Below are 14,394 nucleotides of genomic sequence, written 5' to 3' on the forward strand. Positions count from 1 at the left end.
TCACCTCTTTCTGGATGCCTGTTGTTCAGATTGTGTGAGTGCACTGCCTGCAACTGCTTGCCGGCTCTGGTCATTCACATGCTCATTCATCCAGGGACATTGAGGAGACAGGGCTGGTGAAAGCAACTGTGAAGTAGACATTATATCAAGTTAAACCACATCAAATCAGAGTTTAAAAAAAAATCTTTCTCCTGAGCAATGTTCAGTAGGTAGCCCAAATGTTTTTTCTAGTCTCAGGCTAAAAGGGAGGTGGCATCAGCTTGGATAATAATCAATATGAGAGCGGCATTTTTCCAGAAATTGTGCTTGATATTGGTATACAAATATTTAACATGAATATATATGTATACCAATAGATAATACTGCTCAGGACAATACTGCTATGTCCTTGCTGATATCCAACTAGTTTGTAAAGCAATACATACCCAGAAACTACAAAAATAAAGTCAGAGCCAACCTGAACATGGCTTGAGGAATGTCTGAAGATGTAAACCTGATTAACAAGTCAGCAGTTCAGCAGCATAGACTGTTAGCTCCCAGCAGGGCCGTTTCTTCCTATATGCGGACTATGCGGGGGCATAGGGCCCCCGCGGCCACTAGGGGGCCCCCAAGCTGAAAGTATTTTTTTATTTTGTATTAATCCGAAAAACAAAAAAAGTTGAATTCATACACACAAAGATGAACAACATTAGTAGAAGCAGGAGGGCTGAAGCATAGCTTGTGGAAAGTAGCCCTCCCGTGCATCATCCTAATACAGCGGCATTATTGCGTCAAAAACGTATAGAAATTAAGGAGTACAAATAAATAAAGAAAACAGGAGAAAAAATTAAATAAAAGTTAGGGCAGGAAAACAATAAATGCATATATATATACGAAAACTAGATATAGGGTCATTTTCTGCACATGTCAATAGCAGTTTCAACAACTTTTTTTGGAAATTAAAATACTATATATACATAGGTACGTCATGCACTTGGCAAATGAATAATAATAATAATAATAATATATGCATAATTGCATATAGACATTGTGAACACTTATTTTCAAGTGACTTTTTTTACATTCATATGTTCACGCTGTGGTTTGGAACTGCTTTTGAATGTTATTAGGCATTTTGTTATGGAAAATGTTGTGCATAATCAGTACTGTTTTAAGCTGTACTATCTCAACACATTTTAATAGATTGAGTTTTTTTAAATATGGGAGTTGTGTGTTCATATTTACCAACACCACAGACTATTCATAATACTTTTTTTTGGGATGTTATTATTTTTTGTAGATTTGTTGAGTACGTGTTTCCCCATATTTCGGAGCAGTATTAAAGGTAAGGGAGAAACAGACTGTTATAAAGAGTATATTTTCTTCAAGAATGTTCTTAGTATGATACAAAATACCTATTGTTTTTGACAGTTTAGTCTGTACATAATTTATATAGTGCTTCCAATTGAGTTTTTCGTCAACAAGCAGTCCTAAAAATGTACATGCACCAACTTTTTCTATCTCTGTATTGCAAATCCATATAATGCAGTCATTTCTACTCTCAGACTTTGTATTGAATAACATGTAATTTGTTTTGGCCACATTAAGGGATAATTTATTAACTGCAAACCAGTTACATAGTATTTTTAATTCTGCATTCACAATTTTAACAAGATCGCCAAGATTATGATGGGAGCAGAGAATTCAAAGTTCAGGTTCAGCCTCAATATATTTGGGGAGAATTCAAATGAGCCGTCTTTATTTGTAGACAGCCAAGCCCCTCCTGTGAGTGTTCGGTGAAGCATTATATGCTTACAAATCCAATGTAGGATATAAACACGACTAAACTGCAATGATAGCAAAGCTGTGGCTTGGGTTTTTGGAGTAATAAAGTCCAAATCATCGTTAAGCTGACAGCTGAGAAAATGCTGCATCTCTTGCATTTATTGACATAGAGGAGCCTTATTGTTTACCTTTTTAATATCATTTTTTGTAATTTTCAATTGCTTGGTTTTTGTGAAATTAGCCTGTTTTCCTATTAAAGTGTAACAGATTGATGCATCTCCACAGATCATCTTAAAGGCTTCGGAATCCCCCCCATTGTAGTTAAAAAACTGTCAAAACTAGGGCCCCCAAACAGCATCTTGCATAGGGCCCCCAAAAAGCTAGAAACGGCCCTGGCTCCCAGTATAGCTGTGTGGACCCGGATAACCCAGAGGAACCAAGCGTTGATTATCAAAATGCATCAGTGTATTTCGAGAATGTATTCCACCCAAGTATGTTCACTTATACGTAAATAAACAACATACATCACATCACAGATAAAGAAAAAGGGCTATGTCTACAAGTGCATTGGGAGAAAAAACAAAACAATTATGCAAATGTCATTCAGCCTCTCTTTTAATATTTGCAATCCTGACTACAATGTGTTCGTGTGCCCTTCTGCTACAATAAAATAACTACTGCACTGGGGATGAAAGACTGGAAAACATACCACTTTATCAACTAATGTATATATTTTCAAATGAGTAGGTGGGAGAGAATACATTAACGCACACACAGTTGAAGCCTCAGTAGCAGAGAAGTACTGTGTTGATATGGAAACAGGGTCGGAAATTCTCAGCTAACAAAGCCTGCAGGTTGTGTTGTAGGTGTTACCTGCCACAGTCAAATTGAACCTAGACTGAGTGAGTTAGCTCGTGTTAATTTCAAGCTCTGGCGAGCATAATTATTTAGACTTCTCTGGGTCTGAAATAACACATTGCTTAGCAGATAGCAGTTTGGAAAATAGGCTGCACTTTATAGAACTTGGAATGTCACATGATTGTATATACCTTAATGCTTAACACGTGTTACTTTAATATTCAAATCAGATTCACTGAGAGATTTAGCTATTTGGGATTATTTGAAGAGACATGTGTTTTAAGGATTTGTTTTTTATTTATCTGGGGACTCCTGATAGTGTGGGTTCCAATAAAGCACACATTTATACTGCTGATTAACTAGTTGAATCCCATACTTAGAGCCTTACAAATGCAATTTTACAATACAAGTATATCAACAAGGGTAAAGATGCAATTAATCCCACTCTTAGCATCACCATCCATTTTAATCTGACTATGGCAACGATGCCAGTAAAGTCTCATTTGAGGCTTAGATTAATGGGTTGAATTATTCAACCATGATGGTATGAATTGCTGTTTGAAGTTCTTATATTCAATTTGATTGAATTCAGATGTCTTGGGACTACAGAAATGATAACTTTAAGTTTTACTAATTTGAGAAAAAATCCCTCAGCAAAATGCCTGAACTGAAATCTAATCCATTGGGGCGAGCTTTTTAAAATCATGCTCATTCAGCACTATAGGCGGTTGCAGAATAAGCAGCCAATATGTTTGCTTATTGTATTGGTGTCTACAAAAACTGCTAGTTTTTCTCATAGCAGATCAGCAGTAGTGTTGGCAACCTGGAGGCATAATTAGACACAGACGGAATATAGAGATCCATGAAAACTAATAAAACATATCTCTCCTCTCTACATCACCAAACCTCCTCAGGACTGCCCATTCTGCCAATCCTCTTTCCATGTCTTCATCCCAAGCAACAGCTGCACGCCTTATGCCCGTCTCGCCTGTGGGTCTGGCTAAAGTAGCATTGAGTAAATGCATTTTTAATTCCATTCAGCTATAACATGCCGGAGAACAGAACCATCGCTTAAATGTCGCAACCTCTTTATTCATAACCTTATCTGGCTATTATCATACAAGACATTGCTTACATGGATTAAATAAGTGCTTGTTCTAGGCATATTCTTGGAATATGGTTGACATTTTACATAACGCTGAAACCCCCGCAGCTGATGCCATGCACCTGTACCTGCACCTGCGCACCTGCAGAAAAACATTCACCCACCAATGCTCCACTTCCTTGTCTTAATTCAAGGAGTACCTTCCTAGCTTTTTGTCGTTGTGAGTGACAAGCGGATTAAGGGGCTCTGGCAGATGAGACTCCAGGTAGCAGGAAGTCAACCATGACAAAATTAAGCAGACCTGACAGTCGCTGCTGAGTCAGTATCTGAGGAAAGCAAGGCAGGAGGTGTTGAGAGGAGAGAGTATCCATACAGCACACTCACATACACATACACAAGGACACACACGTGCACAAAGTTAGTCCAAAGCAGAGTGGACTGCATGTCCGCTTATCGAGACCGATGGACCTGAAGCATATGTCAAGAGGTGACCCTTTGTCTGAGTTTGGTAAAAGGGCTTGGGGTGAATCGGTGATAAAGTACTTTATTCAAGTTAGTTTATGATTTAGACTACATCTATTGAGTGTACAGTAGCACCCTCCTAAGGTGAGTAATGACTTGTTTGAGATTGAAGATGAGTCCTAACAGGAGGAAATTACATTTCATGTTACTTGTTAGACGCTTTTATCCAAAGCGATTTACATACTCAATACTGTCGACAATCCCCACAGAAGCAATTTGGGGTGAAGTATCTTGCCCAGGGACACAGCGACATGCTGACTACAGTGGGGTTTGAACCTGTGCCCCCCTGATCCGAGCACCAACGCACTATTCCACTGCGCCACACACCTCCAAATAGCAGTGTAATAGGTTTGCTCTATTAAGTACTACAAACATGGCCCTGTACACATAGGGTATACATTAGGGATAGTGCTAATGACGGTGCACTTACAGTGTAGCGCTCAGGTGTTTCCATTGTTTACAGTATAGCAGCTGTAATCTGTATTCTTAATATATATTTACATTAATTCTATGGCCTATGTAAAATGGAGTTGTTTTTTTCAGTTTATATTGTGCTTACATGATGCATATTTCTAGATATATTTGATATTTACCATAATGCAAACTATGGAGCCATTATTGATAGGTGAATATGAATATGTTTATTTTTACAAACACATCAAAGGCTCAATATGAAATGTCCCTGTTCACAATGTCTCAGTGCAAACTTAGATATGACCAACATTTCTTGCAATTTTTCTCGACTATGGGAAGAATCGTAATGTGGAAAATACAGTTAACGATGAAATGGGAAGAATACATTGTTGAGGAATTATCAGATGATTGAGTTGGCCTAGCCTTCAGTAATGGGCAATCACATTTAGTTTTCTCATCTCATTTAAAAGCAGAAGACAGTTTCCTAATAGCCTGGGCACCTTCTCTCAAAAGAAAACTGTCGCCTGTCTTCAACGCTATAATTTGCATTTCATAAAACTTGAGTGCTATATGCATGGCTATCAGTTAGCATTTTGATGTGCATAAAGGAAGATTCTGCAAAGGTCGGTACTACTGTAGATGATTTTCAGGAACGCATATTACCACATAATTGTGCAGCACATTATAAATATATTACATTTTTCAAATGACAGGTCCTTAGTACATCTGCACCTACTGTGTAATCATGATGTCTTCAGATAGCACCATCGTGATAATTGTAATAACATTAAACATTGCCAAGATTAAAGTCAGAAGCATTTCAATCAATTTCAAATGTGCTGCGAGTGTTATAATACAATAATGAATACCTTGAATTTGGTTACATGTTTGTAAATATTCTTTAAAAATCTCCATGACTGTCAACCAATAATGGACAAGGCTGGACTTTATCGTAGCCATCGTCTATAAATAAAGGCAGCCTAAATTGCAGTTCTCCAGTCACGTCGACAGCAGACAGACAGTGATCAGAATGTGCAGAGGAAGCAGAGTCCAGCAGAAGGAACGGATCTATAAACACAGAGAACAAGGGCTTTGCTCCTCCAATATTGATTCAGTATGGCTGTGAGACCTGCTTTGGAGTGCAAACTTACAATCAGGATAAAAAACATTGTGTCAATAGTGCCGAAATGTTTCAGACATTTCCTGTCTGCAAGTAAGCAGGTTTGAAGTCGTGTCTATTTTGTTCCAATGGAATATTATGTGGCAAGTGCAATGTTGGCCTCATGATAAGTTCATTTACCAGCTTTCTAACCCTTTGTACATGTTCAGCCACTTGGTTTGTGTTTTGCAGACAAAATGTTAAAACACACACGTTCATTGACTTTTCTTTAAATCATGATGAAGAACAAAAATAATCTTCAATTCAAACTATATTTAAAGAGCATTGTACAATATGTATGATATCGTGCTAAATCAGTTTCTCTTTTACTTGATTTCCTAAGCGTCAATAAGGGAAGAGTCTTCTTTCATTCAGTATTTCTGTATGCCCATACATTAATAAGCACGTGATTGCAGTATGGCGTAATGCAAACTTATTGATGCACGCTGATTATCTTATATTTGATCTCCTGACACTAGATACATATTATGTATGTTGTCTTCCATCAAAGATGTATTTCCAGCAATGATAATTATAAGCCTGAGGCAAACACCAGGGTACATCAGAGTCTTTGCCATATATTACAAATACGTTTTATTAATATTAACCCTGTTTTGACTTAAACATAATATTTTTGAAAGATTCACAAAATGAAAGTTTAACATGTAGACGAATCACAATTAAAAATCCAACTGGCTTGATCTTTTAAGTGATAATGACGACACACTGATAATGAAAGCACCTTCACAGCTTGATGTGAGAACTTAACACATATTGCTTCAATAAAAAAACCTCAATTGTGTTCCCTACAAATGTCTTTCAGCGCTTCTTAAGGAAAGCTCCCGAGGTTGGTTTGTTCCCAGTTGTTAAGGTCCATTAGTGCAATATAAAAACACAGCAATACACTTACCACAAATGCATTTCATTTTGATTTAGAAAGAGAAAAGAGATTGCTGCCTATTGTGCAGATGTCAGGTTCAAGCTGGTGGATGCCTGCTTCCTTTAACAAAATGTCCCAAATTATATGCCGCCAACCTTTGTTTGGTTCGTCGCCTGGTGTCACGGAACATTTTAGATAGACACCAGGAGTCCTAATGCTAAAACTAAATAGTAAAATGTGTTACCTCCTCCGAGAAAATGTAACATTTGGTTTCGGTGGATATGTTTCTGATATTCACATACTGTATAGCATTGTACATTTGAATGGAGTGCAGTGTGTTGTTGAGTGGTATTGTATAGTAAGGACCACCGGAGCACACCAGCATCAAACTAGAGTCATTAGCGGGTACACATACAGTACATGCTGTTTAATATGTTGCAACTCAGCAGCTATAGCCTGCAACTGATGTTAGCAATTGACCTTGATACATGTTTATTTGGTCACTTTGTTAACAAGCTAAGGTGTATGTCAACATAAATAATAACTCTGGAGTAAAGCTAATGTTTATACAGTGTCTGCTCTGTCTATGATAGAGTTACTATCTGACTATACTATGCTGACATTACTGTGATGGTTAAAACATATACAAACAAGCCACTGTGGGTTTTCTTCTTCTATGGATTGGTATTGTAACGAGTAAATAGACTAATAGGGGGCACCATCATGAAACCAAGAAATGTAGAATACAATTCTATATAATGCCCCTTTAGATTTAAATATTGTTTCTGCAGTATATCAACAACAACATTTATGCTTTGTAAAATGCAAGTATTATTTGATTAACTGTGTCATTATCAGACTACTAATGAGGCAGCAGAACAGTATGAGAACATCAGGGCAGCCAGCAGGACATATAACAATCAGTCTTTGATGACATCAGACATCTGCGCAGGCAGTAATGCCAAGCTTTCTCGTTATAAACTCAGTCGTCTTTTCATCAGCGAGAAATACAAACAATGATTTGATTGTTATTGGACTCCTACAGGTTGCTCATGCTGTGCAAGCTGAAATGGTTTGGAAAAGTGAAAATACATTTATAGAGTGCTTTTAAGGTTACGTATCAAATTGGTCCCTAAGGAACACAGGTTGTATTGTTAATAAAATGCATAACTAATACATATCAGTAATAAAGGAAGTGTCAAATAATAGACAGCTTTGAACAGTGAGGAATAGCTATCCCCCGTGTGTGCGTGTCCTTTGTGCCAGATAAATCTATCCAATTGCTTGCCACTAAATGTGTGGGCTGATAGACTACGTGCATAGTGGCTGTCTGAAGTTATCAAACCTTTCATCCCTGATACCCCGTTCCGTCTCCCTGAGCCGTTGCACTGCTTAAGTGGTCTTAGCTACATGTGAACGTTAATCAAAACCAAGACATCTCCCCACAGTGCTGCTGGCGCCTTTCAGCACAATCTTAGCTTTGTTATTTACCTTGCGCAGTTAAAAAAGAACCGTAACCACAGCTGTGTCTCTAGACCGCACACAAGGTAAAATAAAGTGAAGAACCACAAATGTCAAAAGGTAAATAACACAATTGTATAATGACACAATAGAGTCTCTTACCTTGCCTCTTTACATTTGTATCTGAATTTTAAGGAATGCCTTCAAGCAAACATGTATAGACATACAAAAAAGCAAACATTATGACTACTGTACTGAACAAACCAGCCAGAGGTTACAATTTGATGAGTTCATACAGTAGGGCTGTTGTACATCATGTATCCACATGAATGCATTCCACTCTTTTATTAAATTGGAGAAATATCACAGAAGCCATTCGACATAGGGGTATTATCCCTTCTTTACTGATTCATAAATCATTATTCAGTGTCCTCTTGTGCCAGCGTCTGTATTAATCATCATTGTCACTTCTTTCCAGCTACACTGGGCTAATGCCTTTCCCACTGGTGTAGTAATGTTATCCCTTTGCCATAATTTAGTCATTTAGTGGAAACAAGGACAAGAAACAAGCTTCTCCATATCGTACATCAGTGGGGTTCTTACAACAAAAAAATGTAGTTAGTACAAAGAGAGGTCTCTTCCCGCTGTGACCAATAACAAACCTAGCTGATAGAAATAAATGGTATGTGGTTGTTTGTCTTTGTGTCACTGAACCTGATTGCTGCAAGCTAGGACTCCAGTGGGGAGGGAGGGTCATTTAGGAATGAAAATAAGATACCCAATGGAGTGTTTTAATGGAAAAAAAATATCATTTTTTACGAGTGACTGCCTTCTTGTGGGAAAGTGTGATAATACAGGAAGAAGTACGATTAGGAATCGACTCTGTGTATACGTGTTTGCATGCTATCCTGTGTGCATGTGGGGTGTGCACTGTATATTCAGTCATGCATGAAGTGCGTGAGTATGCATTCCTCCTGGGGAGAGTGCTTACTGCATCCATGGCAAGGTCACCTATGCATAGAGTTACTCTGATTTACACCAGCGCTCAATATGCATATTTCCTGATGATGCTGCAGTGCTGTGGGTGATGGTAGTGTGGTAGCTAAATCCATACTATCCCATTTCTCATTTCACAGTCCAGTCATGTGTGTCTCATGATAAATAAGGAAAACATGTACGTGTAAACAATATGACCCAGATTTTTGTCGACTGCAGTCGCCAAGTTTGAAGCAGTTTACATCTCATTTGCATTTGCCACAAGCAAGCATGACAGATTTTCCATGCAGCGTTGCCTGAGTTGCACACTCGAGATTGCCACAGTTATAATTAGAAAGGCCCAAAAGTTTATAATTTTCTCAGTGTTATTTAAAACAAGTCACATTACAATTGGCTTCCACAGACACATCTAGCAGTTGCCAATGGATACTACTTTAAATATTCAAAAAGGAATTCTATATAATGCTACATTACATGGTTTCTTCTAAATGTCTTCCATTGTCTCACTAATGGGATGTGACATTCAGTAACTCTAGCCACATGTTATACGATATGAAACAAGGCAGAAAAAAAATGTCCTCAGAGATCTCCCACCATCAGGCTTTGAGAATTACTGACGAGCCTTCCTCCTCATTTCTATGTATCCGGAAATAGCAAAGTCATTAAGAGAAAGGCAGGTGATGGGCATAATAGGAAGGCTGAGCAGAGGCAATGTGTAATGAAGACAGTTCAAGCTTACAGAATGTTTCCCTGTCCAACTCACTCATCTTGTTGCCTTCATCCCTTGTTTTCCGTATCTTCAAACCCACTTTTTTATTCTTCTCAGTCTTTCAAGTTCAAAAGGCAACTTGGGGACACAGTATAATAAAGAGGTTGTCTTTCAGAGAAAATATACTCCTCACAGTACGTATCGAAAAAAAAGCACGAGTGAAGACAGACCTGCTCCCTATGACAAGTTGCAGGAATTATAGAAATAATGAGAGCTCCATATCTGTGATCATTTTAATGAACTTGATGAAAAGAGGTCTTATTGTGCAGAGATATCCGAGGATGATATCCAACACATACAATGTTTCCTTCTCAATTCTCACAGTGCTGCCAATTGCTAATGTAACATATGGAGAGCCTTTAGATAGTTATTCATGCATTATAGAAATAGGTTAGTTCATTGAAAATACGTAGTTCTTTGTTTTCTATTGAGTTGAATGTTATTTCACATAACATTCAACGTTTAATGAATTGGACATTATTGATGAGGAAAGTGATTAAATCCTTTTATTCTCAATCAAGAGAAAGTACTATCTAACAATTGATAAGAGGCCTGCAATTATCCCTGGTAATTCACAACACTTCAAGTTAAAGTAAGTCTATTATACAATCACTCTGGATAAGAACTTGTGCATGGCTTTGTTTGGTTCAGTAATAGCATTTGTTTCTTCTGTCATGAGCAGACCTTTGCCTCCCATATTTACAACTGAACACCAAACTCTCTACATTTAAGGAACAACAAATGGTCTCTCAGCTTCAAGATCCTAATGAGATGTTTTATAATTGGTGGTAAACTAAAGACATGTACACCATGAAGGTCAACTGTGAATTGGAGTTTGTGCTAAAGAAACATGGACAGTAATGGCACAAGTTGTTAGATAAATGAAGTACACATCACATGCAGTTTGCTGTTTTTATACAGAGTATATCAACTATGCCACTTCCATTCAAACTGTGACAATTATTTATATTCTAATTTAAGGGACATCCAATCATGCATCTAATAACATTTAGAAAAGGTTATTGGATGCATGAGGTCAACTAAACGTTGCTGGCTTAATAAGCAACTGAAGATTCATGTAAGCAACAAAGACAAGCTAATACAGAGCTTTGTCACTCATCAAAACGATCTGTTAGTCTATCCACCGACCCAAACCATCAACAACACTCGCTTAGGAGTTTGAAAGAGAGACTTAAAGGTGACATTACATTATTACATTACATTTCATCTAGCTGACGCTTTTATCAAAAGCGACTTATAATGACCTATTACAGGGACATGTCATGCTTTTCCGGTTATTACCCGTCCCCTTGTGTGTTATGAAGGTTTTTATGCATGTAAACGGTGTGCAGAGTGAAAACCCTCAAAGTACACCCTGTAGGGAGTAAAACTATAGGTTACTTACGTAACCCCAGTTCTCAGAGTAACATGAAGTGAGATGTCTCACTATGGGATGCGCCTCATCGCGGAGCAAACAGAAGCATCAATCTCATTACGCCAATCCTGATTGGCTGGAGATCTTGACATCAACGTCAGGGAATCACCCCCTATAAGTAGCTTGCGCCACAACGCATGCGCCATTCAAAATAAGCACCTCTTCTCGCTTCACCATAGCAAGGAGGGCCGTCTGGTGAGACATCTCACTTCATGTTACTCTGAGAACTGGGGTTACGTAAGTAACCTATAGTTCTCATTCATAACACTCCGTTCGATGTCTCACTATGGGAAATTGTAGCTCCCGTATTGCCAGACGAGCTTATCTCGAAAATCACCAAACCAACCAGAACTTAAGAGGTAGAGCTCTGACTCAACCAGGTGCCCAGCACTGCTTGAGTCACACTGGGAGCAGAACGTCCAGCCTGTTAGGAGGCAGACAAAAGTGAGCGGCGAGGACCAGCTCGCCGCTGCACCAATGTCTTTGATGGGAGACATCCTGGACAGAGTCCAGAATGCAGCCAGACTCTGAGTCGAAAGAGCTCGCGGACCCAAGGGTGCCTGCGAACTCTGACTCGTATGAGCCCCAAAAGCAATTGCTTCCACAGACCAGTGGGAGAGCCGTTGCTTAGTAACAGGCTTGCCCTTATAAGGGTTAGCCCAGGACACAAGGGGTTGGTCATTATGACAAAGCACCCTTGATCTGTCCCTGTACGTGCGTGAAGCACGGGCTGGACACGGCAAATCCGGCCGCTGTTCCCCGGAGGAATACAGTGGCGGGGAGGATGCCTTAATGTCAAATGTGGTACCCCGAACCGACCGCCTTAAGATAAAGGCAGGGTCAGGCTTCAACCACACTCTGTTTGCCCTGGGGCACACTGAGTGCATGAAAACTGTACAGATAGTGCATGAGTGCCACTGGCTCGCTTGGCAGCTGCCAGGGTCAGCGTCATGTCACACGGTATTTAGATTGTACCACTCACGGGCCAGGCCCATAGAGCCAAGCGCTCTGGGTGTGGGTGAAAGATCGCCCCCCCCCCCCCGCTTGGGACAGTATGTCCCTGCGTAGTGGGAGCTGCCATGGCTGCCCCCACAGCAGCTGATATATCTCCGCTAGCCAGTACATAGCTGGCCAGTGCGGAGCTATCAGGATAAGTGTGTGGCGTTGCTCTCTCACTCTGGCCAGAGTTGGGGGGTATCAGAAGCCAGGGGTGGGAACGCGTACAGAAGGCCCGGGGGCCAATTGTGCGCGAGTGCATCCACGCCTAACGGTGCATTTAGATCGCGCATCGAAAAGAACAGCTGACACTGAGCGTTGTCTTTCGATGCGAACAGATCCACCGCGGCTCTGCCGTAACGCACCCACAGCTGGCTCACAATCCTTGGATGTAGAGTCCAGTCTGCATAAAGTGGTATACCTCTGGACAGTAGATCTGCCCCGAGGTTTCTCACTCCCGGTACGTGCGTCGCTCTCAGAGAGAGGAGACGCCTACCGCTCCATAGGATAAGTTTGCGCGCCAGTGGTGTGTAACTGGAGAGAACGCAAACCCCCCTTGGCGGTTAATATACGATATTGTGGTCGTATTGTCTGTCCTCACGAGGACGTGATGTCCCCTGAGGAAAGGCAGAAAGCGTTTTAGGGTGAGAAACACACGCTAAAAGCTCCAGGTAATTTATGTGCGCCCGCCGGAGGTCTCTGCTCCAGAGACCCCTCACCGGGCGACCTTCATAAATACCTCCCCAACCTGTCAGACATGCGTCCGTGGTGACCACTTTCCGTGAAAGGACAGCACCCATAGGCACACCTCGTACTAGAAAAGTCGGGTGCAGCCAGTGGGCGCAGTGCCATTAAGCATTTCACAGTAACCATCACTCTCGCTGAAACTCCTTCATGTGTAAGCGTCCCAGTCGTACGACCAGGATGGCTGACGCCATGAGCCCCAGCAATCGCAGGCATGATCTGAAGAGAACATGTTTGCGCAGCTGGAAAAGAGCGAGACAAGTTCTGAAAGCTTTCACTCTATCCGCTGACAAGCGAGCTGAAAAGGGCACCGAGTTCAGGTGTAAACCCAGGAAGAGTATAGTCTGCGCGGGGCACAACATGCTCTTCTCTGTGTTTATTATGAAACCCAGGTTGAGCAGGTGCTTTACGAGGACATTTGTCTGCGTAACAGCCTCCTGCTCCGACTGTGCGAGAAGCAGCCAGTCGTCCAGGTAGGTCGCCAGGCGAATACCCTGTTGTCTTAACGGGGCTATCGCGGCTTCCGTACGTCGTACAAACACCCTTGGACTGAGAGACAGACCGAAGGGGAGTACTCTGTATTCATAACAGATCCCCTGAAATGCGAATCTCAGATATTTCCTGTGTGGGTAATATACTGGGATGTGAAAATACGCATCTTTCAGGTCGACTGATGTGAACCAGTCGTCTTGTCGCACGAGCCGCAGCAGAGATGTGTGAGTGAGCATTCTGAATTTATATCTTCTTAGATATTTGTTCAGACCCCTCAAATCAAGTATTGGCCGAATTCCGTTCCCTCCCCATTTGGGAACGAGGAAGTACTTGGAATAGAAGCCGCCCTGACTCTGCTCGGCGGGTACAATAGATATAGCCCTCTTTTCTAGGAGAGAGATAATCTCTTTCTCCAGAATATGGGCTGACTCTCCTCGGGCCTGCGAATGCAGAATGCCCGAGAAGCGAGTGGGGGTGACAGCGAATTGGAGTCTGTAGCCCCGTGTTACTGTCTTGAAAACCCAAGCAGATGATGTGAGCATCTTCCACTGCATGCTCCTTAGAGCCAGTGGAGATGTCACATATCTTTCCCTCTGAGTCTCTATTTGTTGTGTTATGGGGCCCTCTAGTGTCTGAACACAGTGGTGCCCCCTTTCGACAATCCCCACCGACACTGCGCATGCCTTCACAACCCCAGCCGGCACTGCGCATGCGCGTGGCGGTGGTGCTTTTAAAACCCCAGCCGGCACTGCGCATGCGCGTGACGGTGGTGCCTTCACAGTCCCGCCTGTAATCCGCC

General features: G+C 41.1%; 1 protein-coding gene across 1 annotated transcript in view; it reads left to right on the plus strand.

Annotated features, from left to right (window-relative positions):
- brinp1 (bone morphogenetic protein/retinoic acid inducible neural-specific 1) overlaps nt 1-14,394 on the plus strand; it is a 140,673-nt gene that overhangs the window by 80,804 nt on the left and 45,475 nt on the right. The window lies entirely within an intron of this gene.

Source organism: Gymnodraco acuticeps, unplaced genomic scaffold (genome assembly GCF_902827175.1).
Source record: "Gymnodraco acuticeps unplaced genomic scaffold, fGymAcu1.1, whole genome shotgun sequence".
Taxonomy (NCBI): Eukaryota; Metazoa; Chordata; class Actinopteri; order Perciformes; family Bathydraconidae; genus Gymnodraco; species Gymnodraco acuticeps.